Source organism: Chiloscyllium plagiosum, unplaced genomic scaffold (genome assembly GCF_037043375.1).
Source record: "Chiloscyllium plagiosum isolate Xiang-an unplaced genomic scaffold, Cpla_swu_hap1 HiC_scaffold_27, whole genome shotgun sequence".
NCBI classification, from domain to species: Eukaryota; Metazoa; Chordata; class Chondrichthyes; order Orectolobiformes; family Hemiscylliidae; genus Chiloscyllium; species Chiloscyllium plagiosum.
Window position 1 is genome coordinate 68,153,345 of NW_028270165.1, and position 23,781 is coordinate 68,177,125.

General features: G+C 41.6%; 1 long non-coding RNA gene across 1 annotated transcript in view; it reads right to left on the bottom strand.

Moving 5' to 3' along the window:
- Positions 1-3,818: 3,818 nt before the first annotated feature.
- LOC148144532 (uncharacterized) overlaps positions 3,819-23,781 on the bottom strand; it is a 41,409-nt gene continuing 21,446 nt past the window's right edge. The window contains exons 3-4 of the long non-coding RNA XR_015751510.1: positions 14,511-14,624; positions 3,819-4,251 (exon numbers count right to left, since the gene is read on the bottom strand). This is a non-coding gene — a long non-coding RNA (uncharacterized LOC148144532). The remainder of the gene's footprint in view (positions 4,252-14,510; positions 14,625-23,781) is intronic.

The following is a 23,781-nucleotide window of genomic DNA, read 5'->3' on the forward strand; positions in this document are numbered from 1 at the left end:
ATACAGCTGGATACAGCTGGATCACAGGTGGGAGTGATACCTATTGTGGTTGAAAGACCAGTGGAAAATCAGGCTGTAAGATGTTACAGGCAGTATATCTTGGGAATTCTCCTGACTCTGTGGTGAAAAGGTCACAAAGTCACAGGTTAAAATAGGAAGGAAATCAAAGAATAAAGATAAGGAAATTAAAGTTCAATTATCAGAAACGATGTTTGATTGAATAGCTGAGAGAAAAGAAACAGGAACAGGTGGAGGACAAAGTGGATATTTTTAGTTCAGAGAGGTTAGTCAAATTACAACAAAGCAGTTGTATCAAAAAGCATACACAGAAGCAGGATCTGAGTGTATCCCACAATGTTACTGTCTTAAAATGGAAGTTTTAATGAGGAAATGGAGACCATCACGTGTTCAGGTAGATATACGGGAACACCACCAACTTCAAGTTCCCCTCTAAGCCACTGACTATTCCGACTTGGAAATATATCACCGTTTCTTCAGTGTCGCTGGGTCAAAATTCTGGAATTCCCTCCCGAATGGCATTGTGGGTCAACCACAGCAGGTGGACTGCAGCGGTTCAAGAAGACAGCTCACCACCACCTTCTCAAGGGGACAGGTAGGGACAGGCAAGAAATGCAGGCCAGCCTGGCAATGCCCACATTCCACAGAAAGGGGATCAGGGAGAATGGGGATGAGGGAGGATGGGGATGTAGGAGGATGGGAATGAGGTAGGATGGGGATGCAGGAGAAATGGGATGACGGACGATGGGGATCTCGGAGGAGAAGGATGAGGGAAGATGGTGAGGGAGGATGGTGATGAGGGAAGAATGGGATGAGGGAGGATGGGGATGAGGGAGGATCAGGTTGAGGGAGGATGGAAAGGGGGAGGATGGGATGCGGGAGGATGGGGACAAAGGAGGATGGGGATGAGGGAGGATAGGGATGAGAGAGGATGGGGATGAGGGAGGATGGGAATGAGGAGGATAGGAATGAGGAGGATGGGGATGAGGGAGAATGGAATGAGGGAGGATGGGAATATGGGAAGAAAAGGATGAGAGTGGATGGGAATGTGAGAGGATGGGGATGAAGGAGGATGGGAATGAGAAAGGACAAGAAAGAGTGAGGATGGGGATGAGGGAGGATGGGGATGAGATGGGGTGGGAATGTTGGAGAATGGGGATGAGAAAGGATGGAGATGTGGGAGGATAAGGATAAGGGAGGATGGGAAAGAGGGAGGATGGGGGTGAGGGAGGATGTGTATCGCGGTAAGTGTAACAATATGGCTCCAGTTTTATCCTCCACCACCTGGCTTTCTCAAATATAGCATCTAGTTACAAACACTAACATTCCTCAAAACACGTTTTGTTGTTTTCTGTAACCGATAGTGATATTTTAGTTATCTGTGTGTATGAATCCCTATGAGTCTTTGTACCATCAGTGTTCTTAGCTTATCACTGTTTTGAAAGTATTCAGATCTACCCGTTCTGGCTCTGAAGTGGATGACCACACACTGGCCTGCACTGGAGTTTATTTGCCACAGTTTGGTCTATTATTTCTTGCTAATTTGATGCTTCCTGATGTTTTATTTACAGTGCTGCTTATCTTTCTGTGCAAAGCAAATTTGGATCTGGTGTTTTTGATCCCATGATTAAAATCGCTGATCACCATAGTGGGGTCACATATACTGGGAGGAGGTGGTGGCGATCACAGTGCACTTGTATTTTTATTTGTTTGTGAGATGTGGTCATCATTTGCTAGGCTGGCATTTAGTGCCCATTCCTAATTGCCCTGGGGTCAAGGATGGCAGATTTCCATCACTAAAGGCCATTAGTGAACTACATTGATTTTTACAAAGGACAGAGGTTACATGATCGCCATTGGTATATTATTATGATAGATTTTTAATCATTTCAAATTTCACCATGTCCCATGGTGGGATTGGACCCCATGTCCTGAGAACATTAATAATGGATTTCTGGATTACTGGCCCAGTGACATTACCAATATACCTCCCCTGATATAATACAGAAACCCAGTGTAATGTTTTCGGGTCATATAATCCCATTTACCATGACAGATGACCTCAAGAAATATCTGGAATCAAATCTGACCTAATGATGACTATTAAATCACTGAGGATCCTCAGAAGAAAATCCATCTGGTTTACTGATGACCTTTGGGGAAAGAAATTTGCTATTTTCCATGACAGATCCTCATGAGGGAATTCCCATCATCTGATCTTGTCTTGGAGACACAGTATTGAGATGGATGATCGAGTCAGTTTTGGTCAGTGGTAACTCCAAGACATTGTTAGTGGGAGATTCAATGATGATAATGAGATTGGATGTGAGGGGGAGATAGCTCTGGTCTCCTTTGTTGGAAATGGTCATTGCCTGGTACTTGTGTGAAAGTTACTTGTTACTAAAGAGAGAATGTGGTTCAGATCTTGCTACATAAGGATATGGACTGCTACAATGTATGAGTAGTTGTGAATGGTTGTTATACATTGTGCAATCAACTGAAAACATTACCACTTCTTTCCTAACTATGGAGCAAATGCCATTCTTAAAGATGGTTGGACTTGGGACACTATCATGAGGAACTGCGGCTGTGAGGTCCTGGAACCAAGGTCATTCACATCACATAGCTACAGACAATTTCTTTTGTGCTAGTTATGATTTAAAATGTATTTCTGCAACATTCCCTCAATCTGTGGAAAGCACCACACTGGTTTCTGTTATGCTTGTTTCCTCAATATCTGTACAGTCCCACAATGCAACTATGTTCTGTAGAATCCCCTTACTGTGTTTCATTCCACACATAACTATGTTTCTATGTATTGGTCTATGGACTAGTGACCAGTTATTGATGGCAAAAGCCTTTTTCCTGTCAACAACTGTGTCATTGGTTTTCTGGGAACTGAACCTTTTGGGGTGGAAACACATCACAAAGAGAAGTCATTTGATCTCCATGGGAGTTGTTTCTCTGCTCTCTATGGTTAAAACCCATTTTAAACATGAAAATCTGTTCCTCTTTCCTTCAGTAGTTGTTGTAAGCTGTGACTTTTAACTGAAACATCAGGGCCCTTTTATCAGTGAACCATACACTTTGTGTCTCTTGCAAAACAGTGGAAACTTTTGCAGAAATATGATTGAAAAGCAACATTCTAACTGGTATAATAATCATAAGGATCACCTCAGCAATCTGTTAATAGGAACCACTGAAATGTTTCCAGGTTTCCCTCCATCTGTAACTTATTTTTCCCTGTCTGTTTTTCTGACTGTGTTTGTTTAAGTGGGAGTTTATAAGGGAATTGGAGTTTTAGTTTGTTGTGTTATATGCAGATGTTTATCTGTAGCTACAATCTTTGTTTCTTCTTGCTCAGCACAGAAACTTGGTCCATGCTTTCTGTCTGTTTGGATCTGTTAATCAGATGAAATAGGAAATTCTGTGTATTTATTTTAACATTTGGAACTTTGTGCTAACTCCAGGAGAGAACTTGATATCTACCACACACCCCAGTGAATCCTGAAAGTATAATCGCACAGTCTAACTGTGTTTCTGTATACTCCTCTCGTTCCGAATGTGATCCGACACTGTTACTCTGTTTTTGTAGAGTCCCCTCACTTTGTGTACAATTATGCTGTAACCTGATATGCTACAGTGTCTCTCACTCTGTGTGCAGTCCCACATTGTAAATGTTTCTCTATAGTTCCTTTATTCTGTGTACATTCAGCACTGTAACCGTGATTCTGTACTTAGCTCACACTGTACAATCTTGCAACTGTGTTTCTGTACAGCTTTTAGCATACAGCCCCATATTAAGTATTTCTGTAGCATTCTCTCAATCTGTATAAAGTCCCACTGTGTAACTGTGCTCCTGCATAGTGTCCTCAATTAGTGCACAGTCCCCATACTGTCACCGTGTTTCTGTAATGTTCCCTCAATCTGTGTACTGTCTCCCATGATAAATGTGTGTTTGTGTAGTTCCCTCAGTCCGTGTACAGTCAGACACTAATTGTGCTGATACATTTTTCTGAGAACCTTCTTTACATAAACTGAAATGTTAAACTTAACAGATGACAAAATTCTCTTTGCAAGAGTCCAATTTCCTTGTAGACATGTTTCACAGGAGAATCTGAATGTTCTTTGTCGGGTAAATCTGTTCTGTTGTAAGGTTAAAGCCATGATGTTGGAGGTCTTTTGCAATTAGTTTCAGTTCTGCCGGTCTGTCACCTTTCAGTAAATATATACCTGTTTGTTGGAGTAAAGAATAAATTCGAATTTGATTTTCATATCAGTATCAATGTACTTATTCCTTTTAGTAACCAAGTCCCTCTGGGAGGTCCCCCTGCTCAGATTAAACCTGACTGTGATCTCTGAGAGGAAGTGGAAGGAGAAGGAACTAATCTTGATGTTATCACTGAGTTTAGGACATCTGTCACATATTAATCATAAACAATCATTGTGCTGCTAGAAAGCGGGAGCAGTTCCTTGAGAGGTTTATGAAACTTTCAATCTATCTCCAGTCTTAAAAATACAAATCCCATCAGCTTTTTGCTCGTTCTCTGACACTGTTCTCTTTGCTTGAATTTATAAACATATATCTGTTGCAGTGCATTCTTATCATTTCTGTAACTCCTTCAACAGTGAGCACACCCAGGGAAGGGATAGTTCAGAGCTAGTACAGTATACACAGTGCCCCTGGTCTGGATAAATCACATCCACAATTTACATACTTTCATTCGGATCAAGAAGCTTCATATCATTTGTGGGAAAGGTAATGGAACCCTCACTCAGAAATCTAACAGAAAAATGTCAACTAAAAATATCACAAAGTATAGTCAATGTGGAATAAAAAATGAAACACTTTCTTATCCAACCAAATTGAATTCTTTGAAGAAGTACCAGAAAGGGTAGATAAGATTCATGTACTAGATGTAACACATGTGCAGTTACTGCGAGATGATATAAAATTGCAAAGACCAAATTGTGTGAATCAGAGGACAACAGCAGAATAGAAAACAAGCTGGCTACAAAACAGAAACGAGTAGTTGTTAAAGGATGTTACTCAGATTGACAAATGCTGGAAAGTGATATTCTACAAAGAACGGTGCTGGGAACACTGTTGTTCACCATTTACAGAAACAACCTGAGCTTGGGATTTGGAGAATATATTGTCAATCCTGATAGTATAATATGCTAATCAGACACAGCACACATCGTCAAAGGAAGTGATGCTGCATCACATGATCTTGCTGTTGCTTCCACAATTTTGTGTAAAATGTCAATAGCACAGTAAGAGATTGGAAATAATTGTTGGTTTCAGAGTTAACACTGAATCTACAGTTCCCTCGAATAGATTTCTGCCTGTAACTCATTCCTGGCTATCTGTTATTCTGTAAGTAAACCACCCAGAACCCCTCAATTAGATTCCTGACTGCAACACATTCCCTGGGTTTTTGTCGTTGTATACAGAAACCACCACAAAATAAGAATGTTGAGCTCGTGTAAAACACTGAGAGCACACACACACACACTTGTTTACACCCCGACAGCCAACAATGAGGCTGTTCAGTGGTGTGCTTGTCTATATTGTTGGAGAAGCAGAGGACAACATTTAGGGAGTCTTGCTGTGATGATCCAGGCATTTAGTGAGACAACAGCCAACATGTGTGAGACTGAGTATATGTGTTGAGAGTGTGTGTGGGGTTGTGTTTGAGAGTGTGTGTATATGAGATATAGAGTCAGTGTGTGAGAGAGAGTGAGTCAGTGTGTGTGAGAGAGAGAGACATAAAGAGTGAGTGTGTGAGAGAGATAGAGCGAGTGAGTATGTGAGAGATAGAGCAAATGAGTGTGTGACTGTGCGTGAGAGAGGTTGTGAGTGTGAGTATGAGAGAGGATATATGTGTTATGAAGTTGAAAACATGTACTGTACCTTTAAGAGGGAGAGCAGCTGCCGCACAGAGAGATACGCATGGAGAGCTAGTTGCCCATCTAACAACCTGTTCTCAAAGAAATTAGATAACACTTCTATGAAGGGGACCTTTTTATGTGAAATATATTTGCAATAAAATGAAAGAAGGTGACCCAGAGAAATCAGCAGCTGGAAGAATGAAGACACAGAAGAAGACAGCGACTGTGTGGTTTTGAAATTAAGTCGATATAATTTTAATAAGTGTCTTATTGGAACAGCATGTTGGTTAAAGTTGGAGGCAGATAGTAAGCAGTTAAGAGAAAGCAGGATTTATAGTTGTGAATAGTTGTTGTTTAATGTTCACTTTTAAAGTTAGAGAAGTAAATTGATGTTATTTTCTTGAAATAGTGGAATTTGGGAGTTCTCTCATTTATATTTTAACAGATTATGAGGCGATGTGAGCTTCTCTGGGTGTTTGGTTTAATTAACAGATGGGATTCACCTCCATGTTGTAATAGTTTGGGGATTCGGGTCCGAGATTTGGACAGGTTTAGACAGATCCAGTCAGGGATTGCGGCAGATTTGAATCGATTTGGGGTGCAAAAGATCCCAGCAGATTTAAAAACTTGCTGATTAGTGTCCTAGATCTTTAAATAAAACTTAAGTGAGACAAATTATTTAATTTTGATTACTCGTGGTTGGTTAAATTAAAAGTGAGGGAAATGGCTTTTAAGATTGCTAAAGAGGTCCCAGGGTTTGAAACTACTCCTCAAATTTGCCAAGAATGTTCAGAAAGACAGAGGAAGGACATTCTTTTAGAATTAGCAAACAGGTTAGAATTGGGTTTAACCAGGGACAAAAAAAAGCTGAAATTGTAATGGAGTTGGTCAGGCACTGAGGTGTATCAGAGAAACAGACAAGTGCAGTAGAGTTAGAAAAACTTCAATTACAATTGAGGCAAACGGAGTTAGAAAATAAAGAAAGGGAATGAAGAGCCATGTTAGGGGAAAAAGAAAGAGAGAGAGAAGGGACTTAGCTGAGCAAAGAGAAAAAGAAAGAGCAATGGAGAGAGAACCTGAACTTCCAAAGTTTTAGTCAGGAAAGTCAAGTTAACAGATTGGAGATGAAGAGAGAAGGTAGTGATGTGTACAAATATGTTAAAATATTGTCACATTTTGATAAGAAAGATGTTGAAGCCTTCTTTACTTCATTTGAAAAATTGGCTAGGCAGGTGGAGTGGTGAGAGAACTTGTGGGTAATGTTCGTTCAGACTAAGCTGGTAGACAGACGTCGTGAGGTATTTGCAGTGCTGTCAGATGAGGGGTCAAGAGAATATGCAAATGTCAAAAAGACTATTTTGAGTGTTTGTGAATTGGTTCCAGAAGCATATAGACAGCAGTTCAGAAACATAAAGAAGGAACCAGGTCCGACTTGTGTTGATTTGAAAGATTTAAACATAGTAATTTTAGATGGGTGCGAACCTTAAAAATAGATGATATGTGAAGCACTAAGAGAGGTTATGCTGCGTGAGGAGTTAAAAAACTCACTTCCAGAGATGATAAGAATTCACGAGGATGAACAGAAAGTTGAAGAAGTGAGAAGAGTGGCAGAGATGGCAGATGAGTAAACAAGAGTGCACAAGGTGAAATTTAGCTTCCGAAAGGAATTTCATCCTGTGCGGGATAGAAATTGGAAGAAGGGGAGAGCCTTTACTACAAAACAAAGCACAGTGGGAATAGTTTACACAGGTTAAAAAAGAAGCCCAAGGGAGTAGAAAGGAGATGAAAGGTGTTTCCACAGTAATGGACTGGGATACATAAGATTACAGTGCCAGTGGTTTAAGAATGGCACCGGGAAAAGATGTTTTCACTGCCAGAAGGTGGGACACATAAGATCACAGTGCTGGTCGTTGAAGAAAGGCACTCTGGGGAAAGATGTGGTGAAAGAGGCTGAGCCAGTGGGATTAATGACAGTCGTAAAGGAAATACCAAAAAAGGTTGAGGAGCTGCAGGAGAGTGCACAGCCCGAGGCAGGAGCTGGTTATTGAGTTAGTGCCTGATCGCTATAAAGACTTCACCTCTGTTGGTAAAGTTTACTCAGGAAAAACAGAGAGAGAAGGGAAAGATGTTACAATTTGGAGAGATATGGGAGCTAATCAGTCTCTAATAGTAAGAGATGAAAGTATTTGCACTCTTTCTGATATGTTATTTGAGAGTGTTAATTTGTGAAATGGATAGAAATTTAGCGTTTCCCCTGGATAAGATCAGGTTGAAGAGCAAAATCAAGGCTGGGGAAGTAATAGTGGGAGTGACTGACAGAGGGTCAGTTCCAGGAAACAGTTTGTTCATGAGAGCGATTTAAAAAACAAATACCCTGTGTAGTAGGTTCCCGCTATCATAAGTCACAGCAACAAGCAAAAACTGAAGAGAAAGATGAAGGAGTTGCGGTTCAGTTCACGGACACTCTTTTTGATGTAATGGTGCAGGAAAAACCTGAACAGGCAGAGAGTCAGGCGGAAGTGTTTAATCCTGAAAGGCTCATGGACTTACAACAGAAAGGTATTTTTATTGATGCCTACTCAGAAAGGGAATCAGAATGTAGTCCCAAAGTTTATTATCTTAAAGATAGAATCCTAAGATGAAAATGGAGACCATGACAGGTTAGTGCAGAGGAGAAATGGGTGGAAGTGCATGAGATTATGTTGCCAGTAGCATACAGACAGGAAGTGTTATGGGTAGCACATGAAATACCCATAGGAGGTCATCTGTTGGCTTGAACTGCACAAGAATGTGGTTAAATCTTGCTCTACATGTCATATGTGCCAAATGGTAGGTAAGCCACAGGCAGTAATAAAAACAGCACCTTTGTAGCCAATTCCCACATTCAAAGAGCTGTTCACACAGGTTATGATTAATTGTGTAGGTCCACTCCCAAAAAGTACAAGTGGGAACCAGTACTTGCAAACCATAATGAATATGTCTACCAGATTTCTGGTGACAATTCCATGCCAGAGTATTAAGGCCGAAAGGTTGGTGGAGGAGTTGGTAACTTTCTTCACCCAATATGGGCTGCTTCAAGAGATTCAGTCACACCAAGGGTCTAATTTTACTGCTAGGCTGTTTACGGAAGTCATGGATAGCTTAGGTGTATAGCACTTTAAATCAAGTGCGTGCCATCTTGAATCCCAGGGAGGTTTGGAAAGGTGGCACCAGACCCTGGAGACCCTGAAGAGCATACTGTCATGAAAGCCCAAGTCATTAGAATAAAGGTTTCCCATTTGTATTGTTTGCCATTTGAGATGCCCCAAATTAATCTACTCAGTTTATTCCCTTTGAATTAATATTCAGATATGAAGTGAGAGGACATTTGAAATTAATTTTAAAAAAAATTGATAGGACTGAAGTTGGAGATCACACTTAGATTATGTATCTGAGGTGAGGGAGAGATTAAGTTGGCTAGGTGAGTTAGCCAAACAGCTAACAGCTGAAGAGGGCACAGCATAGAATGAAGCAGGTGGCAGATAAAGACCTAAAGTTTGGATGTTTTCCCATGGGAATGGTGTATTAGTATTAGTGTTACCAGTGGTAGGAGATCCCTTCAAAACCAGTTTGAGTGGCTCCTATCAAATTGAGAAAAAGTTGTGTGAGGTAAACTATCTGGTAAAGATGCCAGATAGAAAATAAAACACTGTATCGGCTATGTCATGTGAACATGTTGAAACCTTACTATAATGGAGACAGGGAACTGGAGAAACAGGTGTTAGTTACCACCCCCCCCCCCAGTGAGGAATCAAATCCAGATATCGTGGAGTTTGATGTGTCTCAAAATACGTCCTCAAGGAATGGAATAGATTAGTGAGTTACCTGTCTCAGGAACAAAGAACTAAGTTAAAGGTTTGTTGCAGCAGTATGAGGACATATGCAGGAATAAAATGGGGAGGACCAATACTATTGTGCATGTGGTATAAGTAGAGAATGCTGTGCTGATAAAACAACACCCCTACAGACTTAATCCTCTCAAAGCCACACAGGTCCAGAAGGAAGTGGATGAGATGCTCACCAAAGATCTCATCGAACCGAGCCAGAGTGAGTGAAGTTCACCTATCATGTTAGTTCCCAAACCTGATGGGACTCAACAATTTTGCGTGGACTATCAGAAGGTCAATGCCATAACAATACCAAGATTGGAGAACTGTATAGAGAAAGTTGGACAAGCCACTTACATCATGAAGTTGGACTTACTGTGTGGTTATTGGCAGGTACCTTTATCAGAGAAAGCCAAAGAAATTTCTGCGTTTGTAATCCCAAACAGGCTGTATCAATTCAAAGTGATGCCCTTTGGGATGATGAATGCACCAGCCACATTCCAAAGACTGATGAGCAGAGTTGTGGCCGGATTAACAAACTGTGCAGTTTATCTGGATGATGTAGTGATCTTTAGCGAGTCATGGAAAGAGCTCTTTGAACGATTGCGAGAAGCAAGACTGGTAATAAAATTAAGAAAACAGAATTCGTGAAGGCAGAGGTGATGTTCTTGGGACATAACATTGGTCATGGAAGGTACATCTCAAGAAAAGCAAAGACATAGGCTATCGAGGAATTTCCACAACCATCCTCAAAGAAAGAGGTGCTTCCATTTTTGAGACTAAGTGGAATTCTGTGAGAAGTTTGTTCCAAACTTCAGCAGTGTGGTGGTACCACTAAGAGATTTACAAAGGAAGAACACAAAATTCCATTGGACAGAACAATGTCAGGAGGCATTTGAGAATTGAAAGGCTGTTTTAAACACCACATCAGTTGCAGTTACACCAAATTTTTTGAGACCCTTCAAAGTTGCAATCGATGCTCGCAGTATAGGAGTTGAAGCTGTACTGCTACAGGAAGATGATGATGGATTGAATGGCCAATTGGCTACTTTTCAAAGAAACTCAGCACCCGCCAGAGAAAATGCCATACCATTGAAAAAGAATTATTGAGTTTGGTGCTGGCCTCACAACATTTTAATGTTTATGTGATGAACAATGTGTTGGAGACGGTTGGGAACATGGACCACAATCCTCTTGCATTCTTGGAAAGATTTAAAGACAATGTTATGAGACTATTTTGTTGAAGTCTTATGTTACAGACTTTTAAATTACAAATTGGACATGTTGCAGGTCGTAAAACTGTGATAGCAGGTGTATTATTGCGGATTTAAAGGAAAAAGTTTCGGTAAGATTTGACTGATTCCAATGTTACATATGTGTGCAGAAATTCATCTGGAAAGTATAACTTAGATTAATGACATATATGTTTCATAGTAATGGGATTAAGAATTAGACCTTTTCATTATGAGGGTTCATTTTTTCTTAAGGAGGGATGTGTTATGAAATTGCAGGTGCGTACTGTACCTTTAAGAGAGAGAGAGCAACTGCTGTCGAGTGAAGAAACTCATGGAGAGCTAATTGACCATCTAACACCTTGCTCTCAAAGGAATGAGAAAACACTTTGTATCAAAGGGCCCTTTTCATGTGAAACATACTTGCAGTAAAAAGAAAGAAGACGACCCAGGAAAATCAGCAGCTGGAAGAGTGAAGACACAGAAGAAGACAGCGACTGTGTGGTTTTGAAATTAAGTCAATGTAATTTTAATAAATGTCTGATTGGAACAGTATATTGTTATACAGGTGGAGGCAGATAGTAAGCGGTTAAGAGAAAGTGGGGTTTATAGTTGTGAATAGTTGTTGTTTAATGCTCGCTTTTAGAGTTAAAAAATAAATTGATGTTATTTTCTCTAAATAGTGTAATTTGGCAGTTCTCTGTCACTCACATTTTAACGAGGTGAGGTGAGTTTTTTCTGGGTGTTTGGTTGAATTAACAGAGGGGTTCAACTCCATGTTGTAACACATATATGAGATCTGAATGTTTGTGAGTGAATGCTAGTGTTCATGGCTGTGAGTGTGAGACCGTGAATGGAGTATGAACAAGGGATAGGTCATTGTACCTTCAGGACTGCATAAAATTGAATATGATTCAGTAACTCAATATCCTTGTCTTCACTGATGGTACATCTCCCTGGATATCAAACCTGAAGCATTTGAATAACATTATTTGAAGAATTTATTTGAGACATTTAATTCAGTGAGCTCAACTAAATTGAACCAATTTAACATTTTATAAATGCTCTTTTCCAACTCTGAAGATTGTGCCTTCAGGTGAATGTTTCTCTTAACTCAGCAGCCTGCAAATATTCTGTGTCAGCACATCAATAACTAGAATATCAGATGGGGCCGGAGTTAACCTGTTTGTTTTAAACTTTAACCAAAGTTTGGCAGGTAACTGCCTGTCCTTATTAAATGTTGCACTCTCCAAGGCATCAGTCAGAGTTTATTTGCCAACCACTCAGCATTCCCCTGTCATATAGTATCCAATATTGTTTTCCCTTTACTTTGGTATCTCTTGTGAATTATCCTGATGAGTTCTGGGTGACAAGCGTTAACAAATGTGTCTCTTTCTGCAGCACTCACATTATGTGTTTATTGATGAACACTTGGTGAATGGATGGATATTTTTATTCTATGTTTAAGGTATAGAAAGCATACCACTGGTCAGATTGGGAGCTGGATGCATTAATTAACTGTGTGTTGTGACCCATAGAGAAGGGGGATCAGAAAGACAGTGCACTTTTCTCATCTCAGTCAGACATAAAACAGGAGGCTCACTGTGGGATACCCGATGGCAAAATCATGTCAGTGGAAGTAAGGGAATAATAATTGGTAAAGGATAAATGGCTTTGGCAGTTAGAGAAACTTTCCTAGAGAGGGACATTTTATCCCTGAGTGATAGACAAAACGTAACCAAAGCCAGGCTGTTAGAATTGGTGGAGAAGTGGAAGTTAGGATTAAAAGCAGGGACAAGTAAAGCAGACATAATTGGGGTAATAGCAGAGCATTTGAAACTGGAAAAGAAGCAAACTGATACCACAGGCGAGTGAACTGAATTATCAAGGCTTCAGTTGCTGATGGAGCAGCTTGAAAAAGCAAATGAAATGGGGAAACTCCACCTTCAAATGATGAAAAAGGAAAAGAAACAGAGAATGAGGACTTCAGCGAGAAGAGAGAGAGAGAATTTTAAAAACTGGAGCATTGACATACAGAGGGATCTGGGCATTCAGGTGGATAAGGTGTTCAAGAAGGCATACAGCACATTTTCCTTCATTGGCTGGAGCATCGAATATAAAAGTTGGCAAGTTCTGTTACAGCTGAATGAAGCTTTAGTTATGCTACATTTGGAATATTGCATGGGGGTCTGCTCTCCACACGACCAGAAGTACATGGATGCTTCGGAAGGATGTGCAGAGAAGGTTTACTGTGACATTGCCTGGCCTGGAGAGTTTTGGTTATGAGGAGATGTTGGATAAACTCAGATTTGTTTCACTGGAACAATGGAGGCTGAGGGGTGACCTGATCGAGCTCTACCAAATTATGAGAAGCATAAATCGGGTGGATAGTCAGAGACTGGAATTTTAGGTGCAGGAGAAAGAGAGTGAATGAGCATTGAAAAGTGAAACAGGAGAAAGGAAAGGGAGTGTGAAAAGGAATACTGGGATAGAAAGCTGGAAGGGAGAAAGAAGATGGCTGAGACGCTGAGGAGCTTTCCAGTGTGGAAACATCTAGATTCAACCCAAGAGCCAGTGGGAAGATTTTTAAATTGATGAAAGCCTTTCTGGGGTTTGATGAAAGGGACATAGAGGCATTTAAAATTTTTTTTGAAAGGACAAACAGACGATGTGGCCAAAAGAAAAGTGGGCATTGCTTGTACAAAAACCTTGCTTTCTGAAGAGGCAGCTGTAGATATTGAGGTGACAAAAAGGACTATTTTCATAACACAGGAGTTTGTCTCTGAGGTTGTCAGACAGCTATTTCTGGAATATCCAGAAGCAGTCTGGACAAACATATAAGGAATATTAGAGATGATTTGACTGGAGTGAAAGTAGCAGCTTCTCTAGTTGTCACTGAAAGCTCAGTGAGGTCACGGAGGTGGAGCTGTAACAGGAAAGGGTTCCAAGAATTTATCCATGATGTGTAATAAGCACATTTTTACTTGCTAGTTCTTCCCAGATTTATAAAACCATATATGCGAGACCATTGGAAAGCCACAACTTTAATCAAACTATAAACATTTCATTGTCATTCCAGTTTTTAAGGAATCATATAGCAGGGTGTTAGTGGAGTGTGAGACATTTATTGAAAACCAAAAGCAGGATACCAGCATGTCCTTACTCCTGTGGATAAAGAATGGTTCTACAGTTCCCAGAGACAATGTCCTTGAGAACAATTACTGTTAATACAGTGATAGAGAGGGTGACTCAGTGCTTCACTTGATATTGTGATGAAGGCCATGATATATAAAGAAGAGGGTTGTCATGGTAATGTCACTAAAGTGATAATCCAGAACTTCAAGCTCATGTTCTGAGGAGATGGGCATGAGTCCTACTCTAGCAGATGGTGAAATTCAATAAACATTTGGAATAAAAAGCTGGCTTAATGGTGACCATGCAATGACTACCGTAAAAACCCATCTGGTTTCCTTTAGGGGGGTACATCTGCTATCCTTACCTGGTCGGGTCTGCACCTGACTCCAGATCCACAGCATTCTGGTTCACTCTTAGCTGCCTTCTGAACAAGTCGGGATGGGCAATAAATGCTGGCCTTGTCAGTTCTTCCCATAACCTAAGAATAAACAAAACCAATATTATTCATATTGTTTGGAAACCTGGGCTCTAGAGTAGAGAGCACATGTACAGCTCTGTGTTTGATCTGCATTGGTGTTAAGAGGGAAAGGACATAGTTTCAGTTTCATTTCTGAGCCCCATGAGTTGCGCTGCATGGTCTGGTGATTAATTTATATGCTCCTAAACAAGGTCTTTAAAACACCTGAGGTGAACAGTGTAGTCCATTAGAAACAGAGAGAAAAGTGAATAAAAATCTGCTGTTTCTGACAAATAAGGAGTCCTGTGACTCAGGCTGCAGAAAGGCAGAACCATCCAGAACTTCAGGAAGAGTGTGCAGTTTCCATCAGAGAGAAGCATAGAGTCAGAGAGCTGTACAGCACGGAAACAGACCCTTCGGTCCAACTCGTCCATGCTGACCAGATATCCTAACCTAATCTAGTCCCAGCCGGCAGCACCCAACCCATATCCATCCCATTCCTTCCTGTTCATATACCCCTCCAGATGCCTTTTAAATGCTGCAATTGTACCAGCCTCCACCACATCCTCTGGCAGCTCATTCCATACACGTACCACCCTCTGCGAGAAAACATTTCCCCTTAGATCCCTTTTATATCTTTGCCTTCTCACCCTAAACCTATGCCCTCTAGTTATGTACTTCCCCACCCCAGGGAAAAGACTTTGTCTATTTATCCTATCCATGCCCCTCATGATTTTATAAATGTTTATAAGGTCACCCCTCAGCCTCCGATGCTCCAGACCCGGCTTATTCAACCTCTTCCAAGAGCTCAAAACCTCCAAACCTGGCAACATCCTTGTAAATCTTTTCTGAACCCTTTCAAGCTTCACAACATCCTTCACGCAATATTCCAAGACTGGCCCAACTAGTGTCCTGTACAACCGCAACATGATCTCCCAACTCCTGTACTCAATACTCTGACCAATAAAGGAAAGCATACCAAACGCCTTCTTCAATATCCTATCCACTTGCGACTCCACTTTCAAGGAACTATGAACCTGCAAGGTCTCTTTGTTCAGTAACACTCCCTGGGACCTTACCATTAAATGTATAAGTCCTGATCCGATTTGCTTTCCCAAAATGCAGCACCTCGCATTTATCTGAATTAAACTCCATCTGCCACTTCTCAGCCATTGACCCATCTGGTCCAGATCCTGTTGTAATCTGAGGTAACATTCTTCACTGTCCACTACACCTCCAATTTTGGTATCATCTGCAAACTTATTAACTCTACCTCTTATGCTCACATCCAAATCATTTATATAAATGATGAAAAGCAGGTCATGAAAAGCGGAACGGCCTGTAGTATTAGTAGGGATATTAGAACAGGAGCAGAACATTCAGCTCCTTGAGCCAGTTCTGTCTTTCTAGTTCATGGCTGACCATCTACCTCAATGCCACATTCCCCGGTATCTCCTTATCCCTTGATGACATTAGTAACTAGAAATCGATCAATCTCTCTCTCTGAAACTGAATTAATGACTGAGCTTTCACAGCCTCTGGGGCAGAGAATTCCAAAGATTCATCACCCTCTGAGTGAAGAAGCTCCTCCTAAACTCAGTCCTAAAAGGTTTGTATTTTATTCTGAGGTGTGTCTCCTGGTTCTGGTGGAGGCCAGAGAAGGATCACTGCGTTTACTCTTGTTATGGAGGGGCTGTCTTATAAGGAGAGGTTGAGGTAGTTGGGCTTGTATACACTTTGGAATTTAAAAGAATGAGGGGTGATCTTATTGAAACATACAGGATTCTTAGGGGACTTGAGATTATCGATATGGAGCATGGTTTCCCCTTGTGGGAGAGTGTAGGACCAGAGGGCAGAATCTCCAGAAGATGTAGCAGCAGAAGTAGACCATTCAGCCCATCAAGTCTACTCTGCCATTCAATCAGGTCGCGGCTGTTCTATTCATCCTAAACTCAAATAAAGAGTCACACATTTAAGATAGAGATGGGGAGGAATTTCTTCTTTCAGATGATAGTGACTCTCGGTGTTTCTTTGCCACACAGGACTGCTCAGGTTGGGCCATTAAACCCTTAAGGCTGAGATAGACAGATTTTTAATCAGTGTGAAAAGTGCGTGTTATAGGGAAAAGGCAGGAAAGTGGAGTTGAGGATGAGCTCATTGAATAGCAGAACAGACTCAATGGGCTGAATGGCCTGTTTCTGCTCCACTGTCTTATGGAGTTATTGGTCAGTGCATTGAATACAGGAGTTAGGGACGTCATGCTGCAGCTGGACAGGACTTTCTTGAGGCCACATTCAGAAAACTGCATTCAATTCTGATCTTCCTGCTACAGGAATCATACAATCATGAGGGGCATGAATAGGATGAATTAACAAGGTCTTTTTTCCCAAGGTTGCACAGTCCAAAACGATAGGACATAGGTTTAAGATGAGAGGGGAAAGATGTAAAAGGGCTCTGAGGGGCAACTTTTTCACACACAGGGTGATACATTTGTGGAAAGAGCTGCCAGATGAAGTGGTAGAGGCTGGTACAATTACAACATTGAAAAGGCATTTGGATGGGTATATTAATAGGATTGTGTTGATTACACAGTGTTCAGCACAATTCATGATTCCTCAGAGTCCGTGCTCAAATGCAACAAGATCAGGACAATATCCAGGCTTGGACCCACAAGTGGCGTGTAACATTCATGCCACACAAATGCCAGACAATGATCATCACCAACAGGAGAAACTCTAAACACCGTCCCTTAACATTCAACAGTATTACCATCACTGAATCCCCCACTGTCAACACCCTTGGGGTTACCTTTGACCAGAAACTCAACTGGATTCACTACATAAACACAATGGCTCCGAAGAGCAGGTCAGAAACGGGAGATACTGCGACGAGTAACTCACCTCCTGATACCCCAAAGTCTTTCATCATCTGCAAGGTACAAGTCAGGAGTGTGATGGAATACTCCCCACTTGCCTGGATGGGTGCAGCTCCAACAACACTCAAGAAGCTTGACACCATCCAGGACAAGGCAACCCGCTTGATTGGCACCACATCTGCAAACATTCAATCCCTCCACCACCAGCAGTCAGAGACAGCAGTGTATACTATCTACCAGATGCACTCCAGAAATTCACCAAAGATCTATCGACACCATCTTTCTAACCCACGACCACTTCCATCTAGAAGGACAAGGGCTGAGTGTCGTGCTGAAAATGCACAGCACGTGAGGCAGCATCCAAGGGGCAGGCGAATCAACGTTTCGGGCATAAGCCCTTCATCAGGAATGATCGAAACATCGATTCTCCTGCACCTTGGATGCTGCCTGAGCTGCTGTGCTTTTCCAGCACCACACTCTCGACTCTGATCTCCAGCATCTGCAGTCCTCACTTTCTTCCAGAAGGATAAGGGCAGCAGGTACTTGGGAACAGCACCACTTGCAAGTTCCCCTCCAAGCCACTCACCACCCTGACTTGGAAATATACTGCCATTCCTTCACAGTTGTTGGGTCAAACTCCCCTGGAATCCCCTCCCTACCGGCATTGTGGGTCAACCCACAGCAAGTGGACTGCAGCGATTCAAGAAGGCAGCTCATCACCACCTTCTCAGGGCAAATAGGAATGGACTATCAGTACTGGCCAGTCAACGACGCACAAGTCCCACAAATGTATAAAAAAAGGAAGAGTTCAGAGGGTCATAGACCAAATGCTGCAAATTAATTTGGGATGTCTGGTTGGCATGGACGAGTTGGACAGAAGCATTTGTTTCCATGCTGTTTCCCTCCATGATCTTACTAATCTTGCAGTCCCATATTGTCTCTGGATCCTAGGGCTTGGTTGTTTCGGTGACACTCCTTGCGTCTTTGTCTGTAAATCCTTATTTAACTTGTCTGCCTTTTCTGCACATTAATTTGATGTATTTTTGTCACATGTACTGAGATACAGTGAAAAGTGTTGTTTTGTGTGCTCTGCAGATGGATCGTACCATCCAAAGTGCATTAGGTAACAGAATAGAATGCAGAATGCAGTGTTACAGCCGCTGAGATGGTGCAGAGAGAGGGATCGATATTAACATTTGAGAAGTCTGTTCAGAATTCTGATAACAGCGGGGAAGAAGTTGTTCTTGAATCTGTTTGTATGAATCTTCCAACTGTTGTATGTTCTGCCCTACAGGAGACAGTGGAAGAGAGTATAACCGGGGTCGGAGGGGTCTTTAATGATGTTGATTGTTTACTGAGGCAAAAGGAAGTATAGATGGTGTCAATGGACTGAAGGCTGGATTGTGTGATGGTCTGGGCTATATTCACAACTCTCTGTAGAATCCTGTTGTCTTGAGAAGACCAGTTACTACGATGTACCTGGTATTATACATTCTCTTGTCTCTGCCTATAATGGACCTTTGCTAATGTAAAGAGATCTTTACATTCTGTTTTTATCTTTCCTGCTGTTTTATATTCAGATTCTATTTTCTCTTTCCCAATTTCTTGGTGCTCCTTTGCTGAATTCTATGTTTGAAGTTCGATACAGGTGAAGTAGTTTTCGTTCTTTCTGATTCTCAGCTGTGGACAGGGAACGATCTCTCCAGGCATCATTCAAAAAAAACTATACAGGTCGTGTCAGGGTGTACAAAACAGAAGATCATGGAAGAACTGAGTGCAACTCCCCAATATCATGAGAGAAACATCTCAGATAAACCCTTACATGTGACTCAAAACCAGGGTTGGTCACTTATAAACAGTGGAGGCTGTACTGACTTGCATCTGATTTGCAGAGTAGAGATAGAGGAAACCCAAGAAGATCATTGAACAGGTTTAAGGTGAAGGTCGATAGTTCTTGACAAACGAGAGAGTCAAAGCTTATTAGAATGAGGGAGGAATGTGAATTTGAGGTCACGATTAATTCAACCATGAACTTACTCAATGGTGGACCATGCTTCAGGGGTTATTTAGCCTCCTCTTGCTGCTAATTTGGATGTTCATCTGTCTGTTCATATCAGACTATAAACTCCAGAGCTGAACCTTCCAGTTCTAGCCACTGGACATTCCACATCATTTGACATCCAGAAACAAAGCCAGTGTGACTGTTCACACTCAGAACAAAATCTCATTGACTCTTGGTAAAGATAAAGATAAATGGTTAGTACTGGTGCCTCACAGCGCCAGGGTCCCAGGTTCGATTCCAGCCTCGGGTGACTGACTGTGTGGAGTTTGCACGTTCTCCCCGTGTCTGTGTGGGTTTCTTCCGGGTGCTCCGGTTTCCTCCCACAGTCCAAAGATATGTAGGTCAGGCAAATTGGTCTTGCTAAATTGCTCACAGTTTTAGGTGCATTAGTTAGAGGGAAATGGGTCTGGGTGGGTTACTCTTTGGAGGGTCGGTGTGGACTGTTTCGGCCGAAGGGCCTGTTTCCACACTGTAGGGAATCTAATAAAAATTCTAATAAAATGCTTTGTCCCTGATACCGGGGGCAAGGCCTGATCAAGATTAAGTAGTCGTTGTTAAAAATGCAGAAATTTTTACTCTCACAATGTAACAAAAGGCTCAAATTTCTATATGTTTATTATTTTTAGAAATTAGAGTTCAATTTCGAGGTAAATGGGTGTTGGTTGCTTGTGTTACTCCTTTGAGGAGAAAGTGAAGTCTGCAGATGCTGGAGATCAGAGATGGAAATGTGTTGCTGGAAAAGCGCAGCAGGTCAGGCAGCATCTAGTGAACAGGAGAATCGACGTTTCAGGCATTAGCCCTTCCTGAAGAAGGGCTAATGCCCGAAACGTCGATTCTCCTGTTCCCTAGATGCTGCCTGACCTGCTGCGCTTTTCCAGCAACACATTTCCATCTGTGTTACTCCTTTGAAAAGAAAGGTCAGAAACACCTTTCAGCCCAGTGATTAGAACTAGCATTTTGTCAGAAAACAGATAAAGCAGATCCCTGTAGTGTTAATACAAGATATTTACACTCTTGTGTTTATAGCAGGAAGGGTAAACACGAAAGGCCATGAGTTTTGTTCATAGGTCTGGGAAAACTAGAAGAAACATTTCATTTTGAAAAAAATCCTTTCAGAAAGCACTAGAATTGAATGCAGAAGCAAGTTTAGCTTCTCCCTCAGAAAGTATTTGGGTAGTTCAGGGATCAATTTACTGCAGCACAAGGGTTTAGTTCACAAAACGTTTAGACCAGGAGAGTTTGGTCTGCAATCTGTTGGCGAACTTTACCTGACGAGAGGGCAGTGCTCTGAAAGCTAGTGATTTCAAATAAACCTGTTGGACTATAATCTAGTGTCGTCTGACTTCTGACCTTGTCCACCCCAGTCCAACACCGGCACCTCCACATCATGTAAGTGGTTCGAACTGAGAAAGGTTAAACTCTCAGATTTGTGAAAGGTCCATATCAGCAGAATTGGAAAGGACTGATCGAATTGTCTCCATAACTCAATGCAAAGAAACTATTCAGAGTCAGTAAAGGAGAGCACCAAAGAATTGTGATAGCAAATGGACTTGAGTCTCAGTATCAAAGATATTGGTAATAGGCTGAAACTTTGTTTTACTGTGTTTGTGCATTTCGTTAGCTTGATTTTTCTTCATTCCATCTTCTGTGCAATAAACTTCTGCTCTGTTATTGAAGAAAATCTGCAGCCTCGTGAGAATATGTTTCTGTGACTAACCACCACATTATCTAAACAAAACAAAATGCAATTATGATCTGTCAGGTCAGATTTCATTCTAGGACCTGATTTATCCAAACTACCAATTGCTAGGAAGACAAGAAAAACAACCAAAGATCCATCTGTAATTCTCAGTGACTGAACAAAATCAGAGAAGCACAGAATGCGATGGTGAATGTGCTCAGGACAGAGGATACTGTGTCAAAGGATGGCCAGCAGATATATCACACAGTGCCATCGTGGCAACTGATGGAATCTGAACTCAATTAAGAAACCTGTTATTGAAGCCAGACTCAGGAATGATGACCATGAAACTGTCAGTGATTGCTGTAAAAACCTAGCTGAAAGAAATCTGTAATCGTTACCTGGTCTGGCCCACAATGTCACAGAGTCAGAGAGATCTACAACACAGGAAAAGGCCCTTCAGCCCTTCAGTGATGACATTTGGGCAACACAACCACCTGACTACTTGAACTCTCTTGTCAAGAGGAGGAAGAATGCTTATGTTAGGATGAGAAGTGATGGCTCAGTTAGGGTGTTTGAGAGTTACAGGTTAGCCAGGAAAGGTCTAAAGAGAGAGCTAAGAAGAACCAGGAGGGGACATGAGAAGTTGTTGGCGAATAGAATCAATGAAAACCCTAAGGCTTTCTAACGGTATATCAGGAATAAAAGAATAACTAGAGCAAGATTAGGGCCAGTCAAGAATAGCAGTGGGAAGTTGTGCGTGGAGTCAGATAAGATAGAGGAACGCTACATGAATACTCTTCATCAGTATTCACACTCAAAAAAGACAATGTTGTTGAGGAGAATAAAGAGATACAGGCTACTAGACTGGATGGGATTGAGGTTCACAAGGAGGAGGGTTAGCAATTCTGGAAAGTGTAAAAATAGATAAGTCCTCTGGGCAGGATGGGATTTTTCCTAGGATTCTCCAAGAAGCCAGGGAGGAGATTGCCTAGCCTTTGATCTTTATGTTGTCATTGTCTTTAGGAATAGTGCCAGAAGATGGAAGATAGCACATGTTGTTCCCTTGTTCAAGAAGGGAAGTAGAGACAATCCTGGTAATTATAGAGCAGTGAGCCTTACTTCGGTTGGAAAGGGTTATAAGATATAGAATTTATAATCATATAGAAAGGAATAAGTTGATTAGGGATAGTCAACACGGTTTTGTGAAGGGTAGATTGTGCCTCACAAACCTTATTGAGTTCTTGGAGAAGGTGACCAAACAGGTGGATAAAGTTAAAGTGGTCGATGTGGTGCATATGGATTTCAGTAAAGCGTTTGATAAGGTTGCCCACGGTAGGCTATTGCGCAAAGTACAGAGGCATGGAATTGAGGGTGATTTAGCGGTTTGGATCAGAAATTGGCGAGCTGAAAAAAGACAGAAGGTGGTGGTTGATGGGAAATATTCATCCTGGAGTTCAGTTACTAATGGTGTACCACAAGGATCTGTTTTGAGTCCACTGCTGTTTGTCATTTTTATAAATGACCTGGATGAGGGCATAAAAGGTTGGGTTAGTAAATTTGTAGGTGACACTAAGGTCAGTAGAGATGTGGATAGTGACGAAGGATGTTGTCGGTTACAGAGAGACATTGATAAGCTGCAGAGCTGGGTGGAGAGGTCGTAAATGAAGTTTAATGTGGAAAAGTGTGAGGTGATTCACTATGGAAGGAGTAACAGGAACGCAGAGTACTGGGCTAATGATAAGATTCTTGAACGTGCAGATGTGCAGAGGGATCTCCGTGTCCAGCTTCATAGATCCTTGAAACTTGCCACCCACATTGATCAGGTTGTGAAGAAGGCATATGGTGTGTTAGCTTTTATTGGTGGAGTGATTGAGTTTTGGAACAATGAGGTCACGCTGCAGCTGGACAAAACTCTGGTGCGGCCGCACTTGGAGTATTGTGCACAGTTGTGGTCACAGCATTATAGGAAGAATGTGGAAGCTTTGGAAATGGTTCAGAGGACATTTACTAGGATGTTGCCTGGTATGGAGGGAAGCTCTGATGAGGAAAAGCTGAGGGACTTGAGGCTGTTTTCGTCAGAGTGAAGAAGGTTGGGAGGTGATTTAATTGAGACATATAAGATAATCAGAGGGTTAGGTAGGGTGGAGAGTGAGAGCCTTTTTCCTCAGATGGTGATGGCTAGCATGAGGGGTGATAGATATAGGACTGATATCAGAGGTAGTTTCTTTCGTCATGGAGTAATAGGGGCATGGAACACACTGCCTGCAACAGTAGTAGACTTGCCAACTTTAAGGGCATTTAAATGGTCATATGGACGAGAATGGAATAATGTAGGTTAGATAGGCTACAGATTGGTTTCACAGGTTGGTGCAACATCGATGGCCTGCAATGTACTGTGTGATAATGTTCTCTATTCTATGTTCTAACCCCGTTTTGCAGCACTTGGCCCATAGTCTGTATAGTTTGGCATCACAAGTACACTTGAAATACTTCTTTAATATTATGAAGGTTTTTGCCTTGTGACTCCAAACCCACAGTAATATAATTGACACTCAAC